The sequence below is a fragment of the Suricata suricatta genome, chromosome X (genome assembly GCF_006229205.1).
Source record: "Suricata suricatta isolate VVHF042 chromosome X, meerkat_22Aug2017_6uvM2_HiC, whole genome shotgun sequence".
NCBI classification, from domain to species: Eukaryota; Metazoa; Chordata; class Mammalia; order Carnivora; family Herpestidae; genus Suricata; species Suricata suricatta.
Window position 1 is genome coordinate 54,718,558 of NC_043717.1, and position 15,617 is coordinate 54,734,174.

General features: G+C 39.4%; 1 pseudogene; it reads left to right on the forward strand.

Moving 5' to 3' along the window:
• Nucleotides 1–12,011: 12,011 nt before the first annotated feature.
• On the forward strand, nucleotides 12,012–13,171 carry LOC115284072 (annotated as a pseudogene).
• Nucleotides 13,172–15,617: the final 2,446 nt, after the last annotated feature.

Sequence of the window (15,617 nt, forward strand, 5' to 3'; positions counted from 1 at the left end):
GGCATGGGGCTCAGTCCCATGAACCATGAGATCATGCCCTACACGAAAATCAAGAATTTGGATGCTTAACCAACAGAGCCACCTAGCCCCCCACAGTTTTTTTCTAAGCCTGATGATTAGGGGGAGGGGGGCGGCAAGATGGCGGAGAAGTAAGGAGCCCATTACCTCTGCCAGCCCGCAATGATCAAACTGAGAAGAATTAAAAGCCACAGCTTCCTGATCTCTAAGAACAGAGGTGCGTGTACAGACTCCTTATTGACAACAGCCTCATGGATACCTGAGTGAGTGCGAACTGAAACCGGAGACTTTGGGGGAGGGAGTGTGGCCCAAAACGGAGCCGGGAGAGAAAGCGCCCAGAAACTTGGCACCGGGCTCACGGAGAGCCGTGTGTCAGGAGGCGCACAAAACCGTGGAGAGCCGTGCGCAGAACGGCCATGCAGGGCGGCCGAGAGACCAAGGGAAGAGAAGTAGAGACTGAATCGCTCATAGCGTAGTCTCTGGAGAGGGGAGACCTTGCCCAGGACTGAGAGCCGCTGGGCACGGGGAGAGAAATCCATCCCCCTCAGCGGGCTTGTTCTCCCTTGGTCCAGGCAGCTTGCCAACTTCAGGCGACGCCCGGGGGGGGGGGGGGGGGGGGGGGGGGGGGGGGGACTGGCTCCACAGTCCACCTACTCAATCCCGGACAGAGAGCTACTCACCTGCCGGAGATCATTTTGACTATGGTGGCAGCATCAAGGTGCATGGGCTAGGACCTGGCAGAACTTAGAAAGCTGAAACAATTTGACCCGCCCGTGGCATGAAGAGGTTGGACTCAAGAGAGTGTCTGGCAACTCAGGGTCTGAGGGGAGCTTAGGGCGCTGCCATTCTTCTCCCCACACCCACTAAGGCGGGGCCTCAGAGAGCAGCACCTGAGACCCGACCTACCCACACCAAGCCAAGCCCATATGCGCTGGAGAGCTGCTGTGTTTTTGCTTATTATTTTTAACTGTTCTTTCTTTTCTTATTATTTTTGCTTTTTAATTTTCCCTTGTTTTCTCTTTTCTATTTTCCTATTTCTTTCTTTTCTCCTTTTCCCCCTGGAGTTTGGGAAAGACCAACATTTAGGCACTGCTGTGCTTAGATCAACTCTTACCATCCAGATATTTTTTCCTTTATCTCATGCTTATCTCCCTCCTCCGCAGGTTTTCTACTCTCAGACTGTCCTTTATCTCTGGCTGTCACTGTCCCCCCTGCCTTCTTTTATTCCTTTCCGGTCCTCTCTTTTTCCTGTTCCTTTTTTCATTCCCCTTTTGGTTTGCTTGTTTACTTGTTTTGTCAGTGTGTTTGCGTGCTTGTGTTCCCAGTGTGTTTGTCTGTCTGTTTTCCTTTTCAGGGCTACCCCCAAGAAACAAGCCAAAGCACACATAGTGGAATGTCCCAAATATCGCTGAGTAGGGAAATAAATTAAGTAGAGGCATAACAAGAGAAACCGAGAGACACCATTAAAAGAACATCTCCTGAAACGACAGACACTAGACAGTCGAAGAGCCTCCTTTAATAGAGAAATACTAATAGGTGCACAGTGCAGAACGAGCTTTTTAAACTGACAGGAGAGAGAAAGCTAGCCAAAATGACGAAATGAAAGAACTCTCTTCTAAAGAAACTCCAGGAAGAAATCTAAGCCTGATGATTGGAACAAAATTCAGGCTTGCACACAAATCTTATGAACCTGTTCATGACTACTACAATCAACTTCAAATTGTCTTTTAAGGAAAATTTTGATCTTCCTTCAGATATTTAAACCACCTGGGTAGCACTTAACTCTATGTTCATTAATGGGCTGAATGAGGATCATTCCCCTTTAGTTAAAAGGACCAGCTAATTTGCATCCCAGATGAGTCACCTAAAAGAGAGACCATTAAAATTCTCAGTTTTTAACTTCAGCAAATGCAGACCACTAAAGAAAACGAAAAACCTTCTAGTTTATGGTATAATAAAAAAGAACCAGAGCATTAAAAAAGAGATTGTTACAAATTTAAGTGCTACAGGCACCTTTAGGCCTCTAACCAACTTTTTCAATGTCCCCCTAATTCCCAGTGATGGGGCTTTGAGGAACTACAGGGGTTCTCCCCAATCTTCCTTCTTTTTTTAATGTTTTTTAAAAAAATATTTTATTTTCAAATTGATTTCCATACAACACCCAGTGCTCTTCCCCACAGGTGCCCTCCTCCATCACCACCACCTCTTTTCCCCCCTCCCTCTTTCCCTTCAACCCTCAGGAATGTTTATTTTTGAGAGAGAGAGAGAACAAGGGAACACGAGAGAGCGATGGAGTGGCAGAGAGAGAGGGAGACAGAAGATCTGAAGTGGGCACTGTGTTGTCAGCAGAGGGCCTGATTCTGGGCTTGACTTCATGAACAGTGAGATCATCACCTGAGCCGAAGTTGGATGCTTTCCTGACTGAGCGACCCAGGCACCGCCCCCCATCTTCCTTCTTAAATGGTTTAGAGAAAACACTCTACAGATTGGGAATGAAACTCTCTCTTTGTCCTTATTGGCACCAGAGCTACAATTCTGGTGCTTAACCCCACTGCTATAAAGCAGTCACTGCCTTAGAGTGCTAAAACAGTTCAAGTAGTGGTGGTATTTAATAATCCTCAACAAATTCCTGTCTGTTAACCTATTCCATTCTGCCTAGGCTCTTTGTAGGATACTCACCCTTTTTCTCTTTAGTTCCTCCACCACTATTCATTTATTGACACCATATTTCATAGAAAATTATCATGCAAGAATTTTTCCCAAAAGGGGGAAAAATTCTATAATTTGATAGTAGTAATCAAAATAGCCAACCAGGAGAAATAAATAACAATTCAGCATCTTATCTATGCTCTGTCTCTGATGGCACTATAGCTGAGTCTGGGGACACTGATCATTTATACCAATTAGATCAATCACCATCCAATGGGCAAAATCCTCAGCTAATATTGGCAGAATCCATAGTGCACTTCCAAGATTCAAATAGATTGCTCAAAATCTCTCTCCAAAATTACTCAATGTCTGTAAGTAAAGAATCCCTTGAAGGCCTCAAGCCCACAATAGATTATAAGCCTCAAGGTTTCATTATTCCCTCCATTAGTCCCTGTAACACCCCTATTTTACCTGTGAGAAAACCCAATGGCTGAGGACTGAGGTTTGTCTAGGAGCCCTGAATAAAAAATAACATTGTTATCCCTTGTTAACCAATTGTTCCTAACCACCCCCCCCCGCCATATTACTGCTATCCATTACCACTGAAAGCAAACTTTTCACTGTAATTAAGTTATGCAGAGCATTTTTAGTATTCCACTTGATTAGGGTAGTCAGTATCTTTTTGCTTTCACTTGGGAAGAATGGAAATACACCTGGGCAGTAATTCCAGGATTTCACAGAGTCCTTTTTTACTTTTCAAAAACCTTAAAAACTGATTTAAATAATAATAATATTTTCTGCAGGCTCTAGATTGTTACACTATGCAGATAATTTGCTTCTCTACTTCCACTTCTCAAATTTCTTCACAGGAAAATAGCATCCACCTGTTAAACTTTTGGCCTTTAAAGGACATAATGTTACAAGAGAACAATTGCAGCTTATCCAGATTCAGGTTAGATACTAAGGGTATTGGATCTTGAAACAAGGACTACATTTGGATCCAGATGAAACCCCTCACACCTGCTTAATACTGATAGGTTAACTTTTGACCCCTTTTGACACTTTACAAGTAACTCCTCTAACCGAGGCAGATTTTTCATGGTTTACTAATAGTTCTTAAAGAATGAAATGGTAAATATTGTGTTGGGTGTGCTATTATAACTCCCTTTGAAGTGATTGAGGTGGCACTTTTACATTTTGGCTACTTTGGCCTAACAGGCTGAACTGTATACCCTTACCTGAGCATATTGTACTCTAGACAAGGCAAAATTGCAAACATTTATACCAATAGCTGGTGTACCTTTGGGGTAGTTCATGACTTTGGAACATCGAAACAATGACATGTCCTTACCTTCAATAGGAACAATATTAGAAATGGTTCCTATGTCCAAATATTTATTTGATATCATATTCTTGTCAGCTGCTCTGGCTATTAAAGTTCCAGACTCCACATCCTGGGAGCAAAACTAATCCACCTCACTGATATTTCCAACAAAAATGTTGCTCTCAAGGATACCAAGAGTCAAATCCCATCATATTCCAAGGCGATGTTCTCCCTAATGATAAGTTTTAGGGAAAAAAATTGACAAGAGATACTCAACAATTGGCTCTAAAAAGGGGAAAGCAATACTGGAAATCTAATAATTGTTGGTTCAATAAAAAGAGAACTCTGGTTTGGACCAAATAACAATCTGGCCCTACCAGATATCCTAAAATTCCCACTATTTACAACTGTACATGCATTAAACCATTGACCTACTTACAAAATGATAGCATTCATGAACCAATATTGGTGGGGGAAAGTTAATAAGGCTTCAAAAAGTGCCTACTCTGCTTGTTCGACCTGTCCAAAATACAATCCAGTGAAGCCAAAAACAGTGCAAATGGATTTCACACAACCCCTCTCGAACTTTATAGTGATTGGGGAATGTATTTTACTGGTCAGGTGTTTGACAGTTCTGTGGTGTTTGACCAGTGTTATAACACTTTCATTGTGCTACACCATCCTCAATTCTCAGAGGTAGTCACACTCAGTATAGCGCTATTAAGACTTAATTGACAAAATTTGTAGAAACCCTCCAAAATCTTTGGCCCAAAGCATGGTTGCTGGTCTTTCTAAATCTCAGATTTATTACTTTGGGAATTCATAAATTCTCACCCTTTAAGATAGTCATAGGATGTCCACTGCATTTGGCCCCTGCCTCCTTTGACCCACAGTTGATAAAGGGAGATATGCTTCAATATTGTAAAGGCTTAATTGTTTCTATTAAAAATAACTATGCTTTGGTAGAGTAATCTTTTCACAGTGTACTCCTGGGAGATGATGACCTTAAGCATGACACCCTGCAACCTGGAGAATATGTCTGTTTTAAAAGACATCTCCAGAAACACTCTTCACTGTTGCTGGAGAGCCCCTGATCAGCAACTAACCAAACCGTATCCCATCAAACTCCAGGAAATAGACTCTAGGATGTATGTGACTCATCTAAAAAAAAAACCCCACCAAACCCTGACTGAACCTGCACACCATTTAGTGACTTGAAAGTAAACACTTCCTGAAATTGAGGCAGATCGCATCTGATGAGACAGCTTTCCCAAGATATCTGGACTAGGCATATACACTTTTTTTTTTTTCCACTGTCACATCTTCTAGCTCTTCTGTGGAAAGACAATGGTCTTGTCTGCATTTCCCATACTCTTACAAAAGGAGGAAGCTTTTCCTATAATTATGGCCTTTTGGAAACAGCATCATCATGGTCTTGTGACAAATTCATTTTTCACTTGTCTTTTCTGAAAGGTTGGAAGGTTCAGAATTCACAAGAAACTTTATTTCATCTAAACTGTTAACTAACTTGGGATTCTTATCCAAATTCATGGTCTCTGAATTTACAACCTTGTAGACTGTATTATCAAAACACAGTTCAAGGTAAAAATACTGCTTTGTCCTTGACGTTTTGCTGTTTTATAACAAGTTCATTAGCTATTGCTTCATGTTTATGCGCATACTGTATCGTCCCAAATGCACTCAGTTAATCCTTTCAGTGTGCTCCTGCAGTATTTACTATTTTGCTTTTATTGTTGCTTTAAGCAGAGACTTCTAGGAGGATACATGACTCTAGGTTTGCCCTTGTAGGGAGAAACTTACTCCCCTAAGTTGTAATAAGTGTCAATCAATAGTTGAGTTGACTGTTTTCAAATGTAGGGTCCTGGTTTAGAACCATTATATATAACTTGGAATTGTTGTTACTTCCGTCCTGTATAATTAAATTTTGTATTCTGTTGACTGTTGAACTTTTTTGGGGGGGGAGAAAATATGTACCCAGTAAGATGATGATGGGTCAATGCTTCAAGATGATGTCCAATACTTATGACCTTGAGAAGATGTAGAATTTAGATGGGAAGTGCCTGAAAGTTTCTCCCTCCTAATCTACCTTGTGATTTACATGTGGCCTTAAGTGTTTTCCATCTACTATGCACTTTCCCTATGATGTAGTACATGGCAGTCAGAAAAGATCCTTCCTGGCACTGTGGGGGGAAAAATACCCTACTAAATATAAAGGACCTGACTATTGATCAGTGATGTTTTCAAAGAAAGATCTTGATCAAAAGGGGGAAATGTGAAAATTACTAAAGGTAAATCTCACTAAAAGAGCTGGGACATTTAGCAGGGGGAGCTCTCACACCCTACCACTCACAGTCAGTTGCAGACCCAGCAGGAAGAGACTTTGGAAGAGACCTTGAACCATGGATACTACTTTACCTACTACCCAAGCAGGAGGAAGGAAAACTTCCTCCTCAACCAGCAACATGTCAGTCAATGAAAAGCTACAATATCTAGAACTCCCAGGTTACTCCAATGGACTTTTTGTTTACAAACAGCTTTCTCAACTCCTTACTTTCCTCTATAAAAAAAGTGTTCCACTCCTTTGTTGGGTGGACTTGCCTAAGGTTTTGTCATAGCTTGCTTTTCCTAGATTGCAATTTTCTGTTATTCCTGAATAAACCTACCTTTTGCTGGTAGAATAATGGGCAGTTTTATTTTTAAGGTTAACACAGCATATGTACAAAAGACATCTGTGTCATGAGCCACATGATAACACAGGCCATAGTCAATATCCTTACCTTATACCCATTAGTAGTAGCTTCCCATTCCTCTGCAGCACACTCCTATCCCTAGACAACCATGAGCCTACCTTCTATCCCTATAGATTTGCATGTTTTAGAGTAGAAGCATACAAAGATGGGACTGATATGTAACATGGATTAGTACTTTATTATTTTTATTTCCATGTAATATTTCATGATATGAATACAAAATATTTTATTTATCCATTCATTAGTTGATGGGCATTTGTTTGCACTTTGGGGCATTCATGAATTATGTTACTATCTAGGAGGGCAACTTTGAGGAACTATCAGAGTGTTTTCCAAAAGAGCATCATTTTACATTCCTACCAGCAGTGTATGAAAGTTCAAATTTCTCCCCATCCTTACCAACATTCTTATTTTTTCTTATTTATTATAGCCATCCAGTGAGCGTGAAGTGTATCTCCCTGTAGTTTTGATTTGCATTTACCTAATGTCAAATAATATTGAGGAACTTTTCATGTGCTTATTGGATATTATTATATCTTCTTTGGAAAAATTTCTATTCAGATCTTCAGCACATTTTTATTATTGAGCTGTAATTGTATTTATGTATTCTTTATATATTCTGGATACAGTCCTTATCAGATATATTTGAAAACATTTTCTCCAATCTAAGAGCCTTTTCACTTTTTAAAAAATATTTTTAATGTTTATTTATTTTTGAGAGAGAGAGAAAGAGAGACAGAGTGTGAGCAGGGAAGGGCCAGACAGAGAGGGAGACAGAGAATCCAAAGTAGGCTCCAGGTTCTGAGCTGTCAGCACAGAGCCTGATGTGGGGCTCAAACGCATGAACTGTGAGATCATGACTGGAGCCCAAGTCAGGTGCTTACCCGACTGAGCCACCTAGGCACCTTCCACTTTTTTTTAAAGTATTTTTTGAGGTATCTAAATTTCAGGTATACATAATAATTCAACATCTGTATGCACTACAAAAATGATCATCCCTAAAAATCTACTTACCTTCCATCACAATTGATGGATATAATTGATCCTTTTCGTCTATTTTGCCCAGCTCAATTTCCCCTTTCCCTCTGGTAACTACCAGTCTATTTTCTACATCGATGAGTTGCTGTTTTGTTTGATCATTTGTTGTTTTGTTTTTCTTATATTCTGCATATGAGTAAAATCATATGGCATTTGTCTTTCTCCATCTGACTTGTTTCACTTAGCATAATACTTTTAAGATCCATCCGTGTTTCTGCAAATGACAAGATTTTGTTCTTTTTTATGGCTGAGTAATATTCCATTATGCATATACATACCACATCTTCTCTATCTGTCCACTGATCATTTAAGTTGTTTCCATTTCTTGGATATTGTAAAGAATGTTGCAGTGAACATAGGGTTGCATATATGTGCATATGGGTGCAAATCTGTGTTTTTGTTTTGGTATTATTTGTATAAATACCCAGCTGTAGAATAGCTGGATTATATGGTAGATCTATTCTTAATTTTTGGAGGAATCTCCATACTGTTTCCATAGTGGACGCACCAACTAATATTACCATCAACACTGTGTGAAAGTTTCCTTTTCTCCACATCTTCTCCAACACTTATTTTCTTTTTATTTTCTTCATGGCATCACTTGAAGCACAAAAGTTGTTAATTTTATTTTCAATATATCTTCTCTTGTGTTGCTTGTGCTGTTGACCACTGACTAACTCTGAGGTCATAAAGATTTACTGTTTTCTCCTTAGAGTTCACAGTTTTAGTTCTTACTTTAGGTTTATTATCTACTTTAGTTTTTATATATGGTATGAAGGAGTTTACATTGTTTTTTTGCATGTGGATATCCAGTCTCTCAGCACCATTTGTTGAAGAGCATCTTCTTTCGCCACTTAAGCATCTTGGCACCCTTTCTCAGAAATCAATTGGTCATAAATGTAATGGCTTATTTCTGGACTCTCAATTCAATTCCACTGATCTATATTTCTATTCTTATGCCAGTTCCACACACATCTTGATTACTGTAGCTTTGGGATAAGTTTTGCATTTGGGAAGTTAGAGTCCTCTGTTTTGATTCTAATTGCCCTGGCTAGAACCTCCACTGCAACAGCAAATAGAAGTGGAGCAAATGAGCAACGTTTTTGTCTCATTCCTCATGTTAGCAGGACAGCATTCAGTTTTTCACCAATAAGTATGATTTTAACTGTGAGGTTTTTGTTGATGACCTTCATCAGATTTAGTTAATTTCTTTGTATGCCTACTTTATTGTTTTTATCCTGAAAGGATGTTGGACCTTGTCAAATGTTTTTCTTCGTCTATTGAAATAATCGTATATTTTTTGGCCTTTATTCTATTACTGTAGTATATTACATTGATTTTGGATTCCATTAATCATGCATTTCCAGGATAAATCCTATTTGGCTATAATGTACAACCCATTCAAAATGTTGGATTCAGTTTGCTAGTATTTTGTTGAGGATTTCACTATTATCTATCTATCTGTCCATCTATCAATCATCTATCTATCTATCCATCCATCCATCCATCATCTAACAGGTATTGCTCTTTAGTTTTCTTGTGATGTCTTTGGTTGGGTATCAGGATCTCTTGAAATGAGGTGGGAAAATTTTGTGAAGTATTTGTGTTAATTCTTCTTGAAATGTCTGGCAGAATTCTTTGTGGGTAGTTTTTGGAATAGTAATCTAACCTCTTTGCTTGTTAGAGATCTGTACTGTTTGGCTATTTTTTCATAAATCTATTTCAGTAGTTTGTATTTAAGAAATAGCCAAATCATGGAAAGAGCCTAAATGTCCATCAACTGATGAATGGATCAAGAAGATGTGGTATATATATATACAATGGAGTACTACCTGGCAATGAGAAAGAAGGAAATATGGCCATTTGTAGGAAAGTGGATGGACCTTGAGGGTGTCATGCAAAGCGAAATAAGTCAGGCAGAGAAGGACAGATACCATATGTTTGCATTCATAGGTCTAACAGGAGAGACCTGGCAGGGGACCATGAGGAGGGGAAGGGGGAAAGAGAGCAGGGAAGAGTGAGGGACACAGGTCAAGGGAGACTACTGAATACTGAAAATGAACCATGGACTGAAGGGGGAGGGAGAGGGAGGGGGTGATGGTCATGGTGGGGGGCACTTGTGGGGAGAAGCACTGGGTGTTATATGGAAACCAATTTGACAATAAACTATTATTTAAAAAAAGAATTTGTCCTTTTCATCTAAGTTTTCTGATTTGCTGGCATGTAGCTGCTCATAGTTTTTTGCAGTATTTTTTACTTGTGTAAAATCGGCAGTGATATCCTTTCATTCTTGTTTGTTTACTAATTTGAGCCTTCACTATTTTGTTACTGGTCAGTCTAGTTTAAAAAGTTTAATTTTATTCACCATTTCAACAAACCAACTTGTGGTTTTGTTACTTTTCTCTACTAATTTTGTATTCTCTATTTCACTAATTTATGCTCTAAACTTTTTTTGTGTGTGTGTGTGCTTTCTTTTGGTTCAGTTTGCTCTTCTTTTTCTAGTCTCCTAAGGCAGACGTTAAGGTGATTGGAGATATTCCTTCTTTTAAAATATAGGCATTTAGGGGCGCGTGGGTGGCTTAGTTGGTTGAGCACCAAACTCCTGTTTTCTGCTCAGATAATGATCTCGGGGTTTTGGGTTTGTGCCCCATGTTGTGCTCCACGTTCAATGTGGAGCCTGCTCAAAATCTCTCTCTGCTCCTCTCCCCTTCTTGTGCCCTTACTCTAAAATAAAAATAAAAAATAAAATATAGGCAAAATATAGGCATTTATAACTATAAATTCCCTTTAACGACAGCTTTAGCTGCATCCCCAAAATTTTTTCCCCCCATTTTCATTCATCTTCAAATATTTTCATGTCCCCTTGTAATTCTTCTTTGGCCCATAAAGTGTGTTAATTTCCTTCCTGAAGTGCCCAAGTTTTCCTCCTCTATTACTGATTTCTAATACTTTTATTGTGGCCAGATAATATTTTTTGTATGATTTCAATCTTAAAGTTTATTGAAGCCTTTTTTTTTTTTTTTGGCCTAGCATATGGTCTATCCTTAAGAATGTTCTATGTGCTGGGGAGAATATGTATTCTGTGTAAGTTTTCTATTTCCTTGATCTTCTGCCCGGTTATTCTATCCATAATTGAAATCGGGGCCTTGAAATCTTCCACTAATATTGTTGAATTGTCTTTCTCCCTTCAATTCTATCAGTTTTTGTTTCATCTATTTTGATAGGTTCTTAGGTACATGTATGTTTAAAATTGTTATATCTTCCTGACAGATTGACTTTCTAATCACTATGAAATGTACCTTTTTATCTTTAGTAGCATTTGTTTTAAAGTTATTTTGTCTGCTATTAGTATAGACACGTCAACTCTCTTATGGTTGGTGCTTGCATGATATATATATATATATATATATATATATATATATATATATATATTTTACCACCCTTTAGTTTTCAACCTATTTGTATCCTTGAATATGAAGTGCTTCTCCTACAGGCAGGATACCCATGGGATCAAGTTTGATCTTGATTTTTTTATTCAATCTGACAATCTCTGCCTTTTGACTTGATTATTTAACCCATATCTAATATTGTTACATCTTCCACATTAATTTTTTCATTTATGACTTCATGTCTTCTTTTCTGTTCCTACTTTATTGCCTTCTTTTATATTAAGTGAATATGTTCCAGTGTAACATTTTGATTTCTACAATGTTTTAGGTATATTTCTTAGAGCTACTTTCTTAGTGGTTGTTCTAGGGCTTATCAAAATTTACTTCATGTTTACACTGATTAGTTCCAGTGAAATATACAACCTTTACTCCTATATAGTTCCTTTCCATCTCACCTTTTTGTATTGTTATACCTATTATATTTGTTACATTTATATGCATATACATTTATATATGTGAAACTCAACAATACATAGTTAAAACTATTAGTTTATATGATCTTATCTTTCAAAACACCTAAGAGGAGGGAGGTGTATATTCATAGAGTTTGTCATATTAATCATCTACTATTTCTGGCTCTGTGCATTTGTTCTTGGAGATTCTAGGTATCATATGGTTTTTATTTCAAATTTCATTACTCCGAGAGAGCTTTGTTTCCACTCCCAGCAAAAGAACACACATAGATTCATGTGGCTGCTTTCTAGGTCAACTTTAGTGAAGTTTTAAAATTCTCTTGCTCTACTGGCAGCATTAGGTGGCAGAATGTCTCACAGGAAATTCTTCACTCCCAGGGCATGAGTCCCTGGGGTTTGTGTCCCAGAAATGCAGTAGCTGGCACTGTGGGAAGGTGAACAACTTTCTCAAGGATGACTTTTCCAAAACTGTTCCCCTCACAGCCTTACGGGGCTACAAGTCTGGTTAGACTCACATTGTGCAGGATGTCAACAGGCCATGATCCAAGGAAGTTATAGAGGCTGTGACCATTGTGGAGACACCACCCACGGTAGTTGTGGGCCTCATAGTCGAGGAGGAAACCCCTCAATGCCTCCACACTTTTAAGACCATCTTTGCTGAGCACATCCCTCAGGTGTGCAAAAGGCACTTCTATAAGAACTGGAATAAGTCTAAGAAGGCCTTCACTAAATACTGCAATAAGTGGCAGGAAGATGACGGCAAGCAGCAGCTAGAGCAAGACTTCAACAGCATGAAGAAGTATCGTCAGTTCATCAGTGTCATCACCACATGCCAGACTGCGTTTATGTCAGAAGAAGGTCCACCTCATGGAGATCCAGGTGAATGGAGGTACAGCAGCTGAGAAGCTGAGCAGCAGCTGCCTGTGAACCAAGTGTTTGGATCGGATGAGATGATAGATGTCATTGGTATCACCAACGGGAAAAGGTTACAAAGAGTCACCAGCTGCTGGCACATCAAGAAACTACCCTGCAAGACCCACCAGGCACTGCATAAGATTGACTGTATTGGGCATGGCATCTTGCGTGAGTGGCCTTATCTATGGCATGGGCTGGGCAGAAAGGCTACCATCATCACCACACTATCAGGATCTACAAAATTGCCCAGGGCTACCTCATCAAGGATGGCAAACTGATCAAAAACAATGCTTCCAGTGATTATGATCTGTCTGACAAGAGCATCAACCTTCTGAGTAGCTTTGTCCACTATGGTGGAATGACCAGTGACTCTGTCATGATGAGACTGTGTGGTGGGAACTAGGAAGCAAGTACTTACTCTCTGCAAGTCGTTGCTGGTGCAGACCAAATAAATGGTGGGCCCTTAAGAAGACTGACCTTAAGTTGATTGATACCACCTCCAAGTTTGGCCATGGCTATTTCCAGACTGTGGAGAAGAAAGCATTTATAGGACCACTTAAAAAAGACTGAACTGCAAAGGAAGAAGGAGCTTAATGTCAGGAGCAGATTGTACAGCTGGCGGGCTCTCAATAAACATTATTTTCCAATGGGGGGGGGGAGTAAATTCTAAAAGAAAGAAGAAATATACAATTATGTGATCTTTTATTAAATACAATGAGTGACTTTATTGGTGTTGTGTGTGTGTGTGTGTGTGTGTGTGTGTGTGTGTTTTTGAATTACTGTCTGGTGTCCCCTGCTTTTTGCCTGAATAATTTCCTTTGTATTTTTGGGTAATACATATTTACTACCAATGAATTTTCTTTTTGTTTATGATACCATCTTTGTTTCACTTCATTTTTGAATGGTAGTTTTGGACATAATATTCTTGGTTGATAGTTTTTAAAATTTCAACAATTTGAATATGTGAATCCCTCTGTCTTCTGGCTTTCACTGTTCATTATGAAACCTCACCTGTTAATCATATGGTGGTTTCCTTGCATGTAAGGAGTCATTTCTCTCAGTGCTTTTACAATTTTCTCCTTGTCGTTGAATATCCATGTTTATCCTAATTGGTGTTTGTTAATCTTTTTTGATGTGTAATGTTTTTCATCAAGTTTAGATGTTTTCATCCATCTCTTTGAATATTTTCTCTCCTTTCCTCTCCTCTGCTACTTACATTATGATTATGTTGGTATTCTTAATGGTGTCCTACATTTCTCGAGTATATTTTTCATTATTTTCAATCTCTGTTCTTCAGATTACATAATCTCTATTGATCCAAGGTTGCAGATTTTTTCAGTTAGCTCAGATACACTTTTGAGCTCTAGTAAATTTCTTTTCAGTTACTTTACTTCTCAACTTCAGAATTTCCATGTTTCTTTTAAAATTAACTTCTATTTCTTTATTGATAAACCTTTGTATGCAACATCCACCATCTGTGCCCCTTAAGGTAGCATTTATTGCCTGCTTTTCCTGTGTATGGGTGACACTTCCCTGTTTCTTTGCATTTCTTATAATTTTTGTTATAAATAGACATTTTATAGTAGTATCTTATAGCTACCTGGATAATGATCCTCCTCCTCTAGGGGATTGGTATTTGCTTGGTTATTTACTCTACAGGGTGCAGCCTGATGTTATTTCTTTTAGTCTAGTTACCTAAGGGTTGTGTCTGGGTGGGCATAATGTAGTTGTTGGCAAGATTTTTACCACTGGACATGCATGTGGCTGAAGGCTGCTATATATCAGGGGGTTTTCTTTTGACCCACATTCAACTAGGGACCAGTAGCTGGGAGGTTCCTGCTCTGTTCTGGAAAGCAGTTTTAGACATATACATAGGCTTCCAGATTGCCAAGGATGTGTGGTTTTATTTTAAGCCTGTGTTCCTAATTGTCACCTCTAGATCAGAGCAATTTATTGCTCAGTGTTTGGTCACATCCCCTGTGCCAGCAAAACTTTTGCTCCGTGTGATGGGTCTGCATCTATTAAGAAATGCTTTTAAGTCTGTCCCATGTTCTGCTCTAATTGTCCAGAGTAGGTGTAGCCCAGCGCATGGACACAGCCTTTTCAATTCTTAGAGTTGACTGTGCTCCCAGGAAGGCTCCATTTGGTTTCCTCTTGGTTTCTCTTTATTAAAATTCTAGCTGCTCTGCTGCTTGCTTGCACCAGCTCCTCCTAATTAATTGCTCTCCACCAAAATCCCCACTGTTTTTGACAATGTCCTTAGGGACAGAGTTCTCAATGTTTTAAATTCCCTCAGCCTCAGCCTCAGCAGAGTGGTGGAATTCTTTGTCCTCACTGCCTTCCTTCCCACTTAGAAAGAACCTGTGCACCGCTGAACCAAAGCTGCGGGTAAAGGGCCCAGAGTAAAACCACCATTTTATGAGTGGGCACTGGGGCATGGTAGAAGTCCCTGATTTCCTGTTTTTTTCTCCTTGAGTAAAATACACAAACTGTGAGTAAGCTAGGGTTGAAAAATCAGGGCCTCAGTATTCTCAGCCTGCACACAGAATAGTGCTTCTACTCAAAGAATGGAGGCTGGGTGGTGGAAGGGATCACCAGTCCTTTTGGCTATGCCTGTGTGGAATAAATTTCTGCAACACAGGATTGAAGGGATAGGAAATTCAGGCAGCTACCCCTGCCAGGGTGAAACCACAGCCCCAGAGTGGGAGCTGGGGGGAGGAGCCCTATCTCCTCCCAAGATCTTCACCATAGCTGCCAAGAATAGAGCTCCCAAGGTGGAGCTTCTGTAAGATAGACCTCGTATGGTAGAGGATATGCAGAGGCCACAGACTTTTGCTGTTCCTACTGATATTTAAAAGGTTCTCTTGAATCAGTATTTTTTCAATTTCTATATGCCCTTTGGACATTTTCTGGAGACTTCTAAATGATATCTCACCCTTCAATATATTTTTAAACTTAACTTTTGAGTGGAAATGTGGTCCAGCAAAAAGAGAAATGGAGTAGGTGTCACAAGCCAGGGTTTTCATTCCAACTTGGCCTC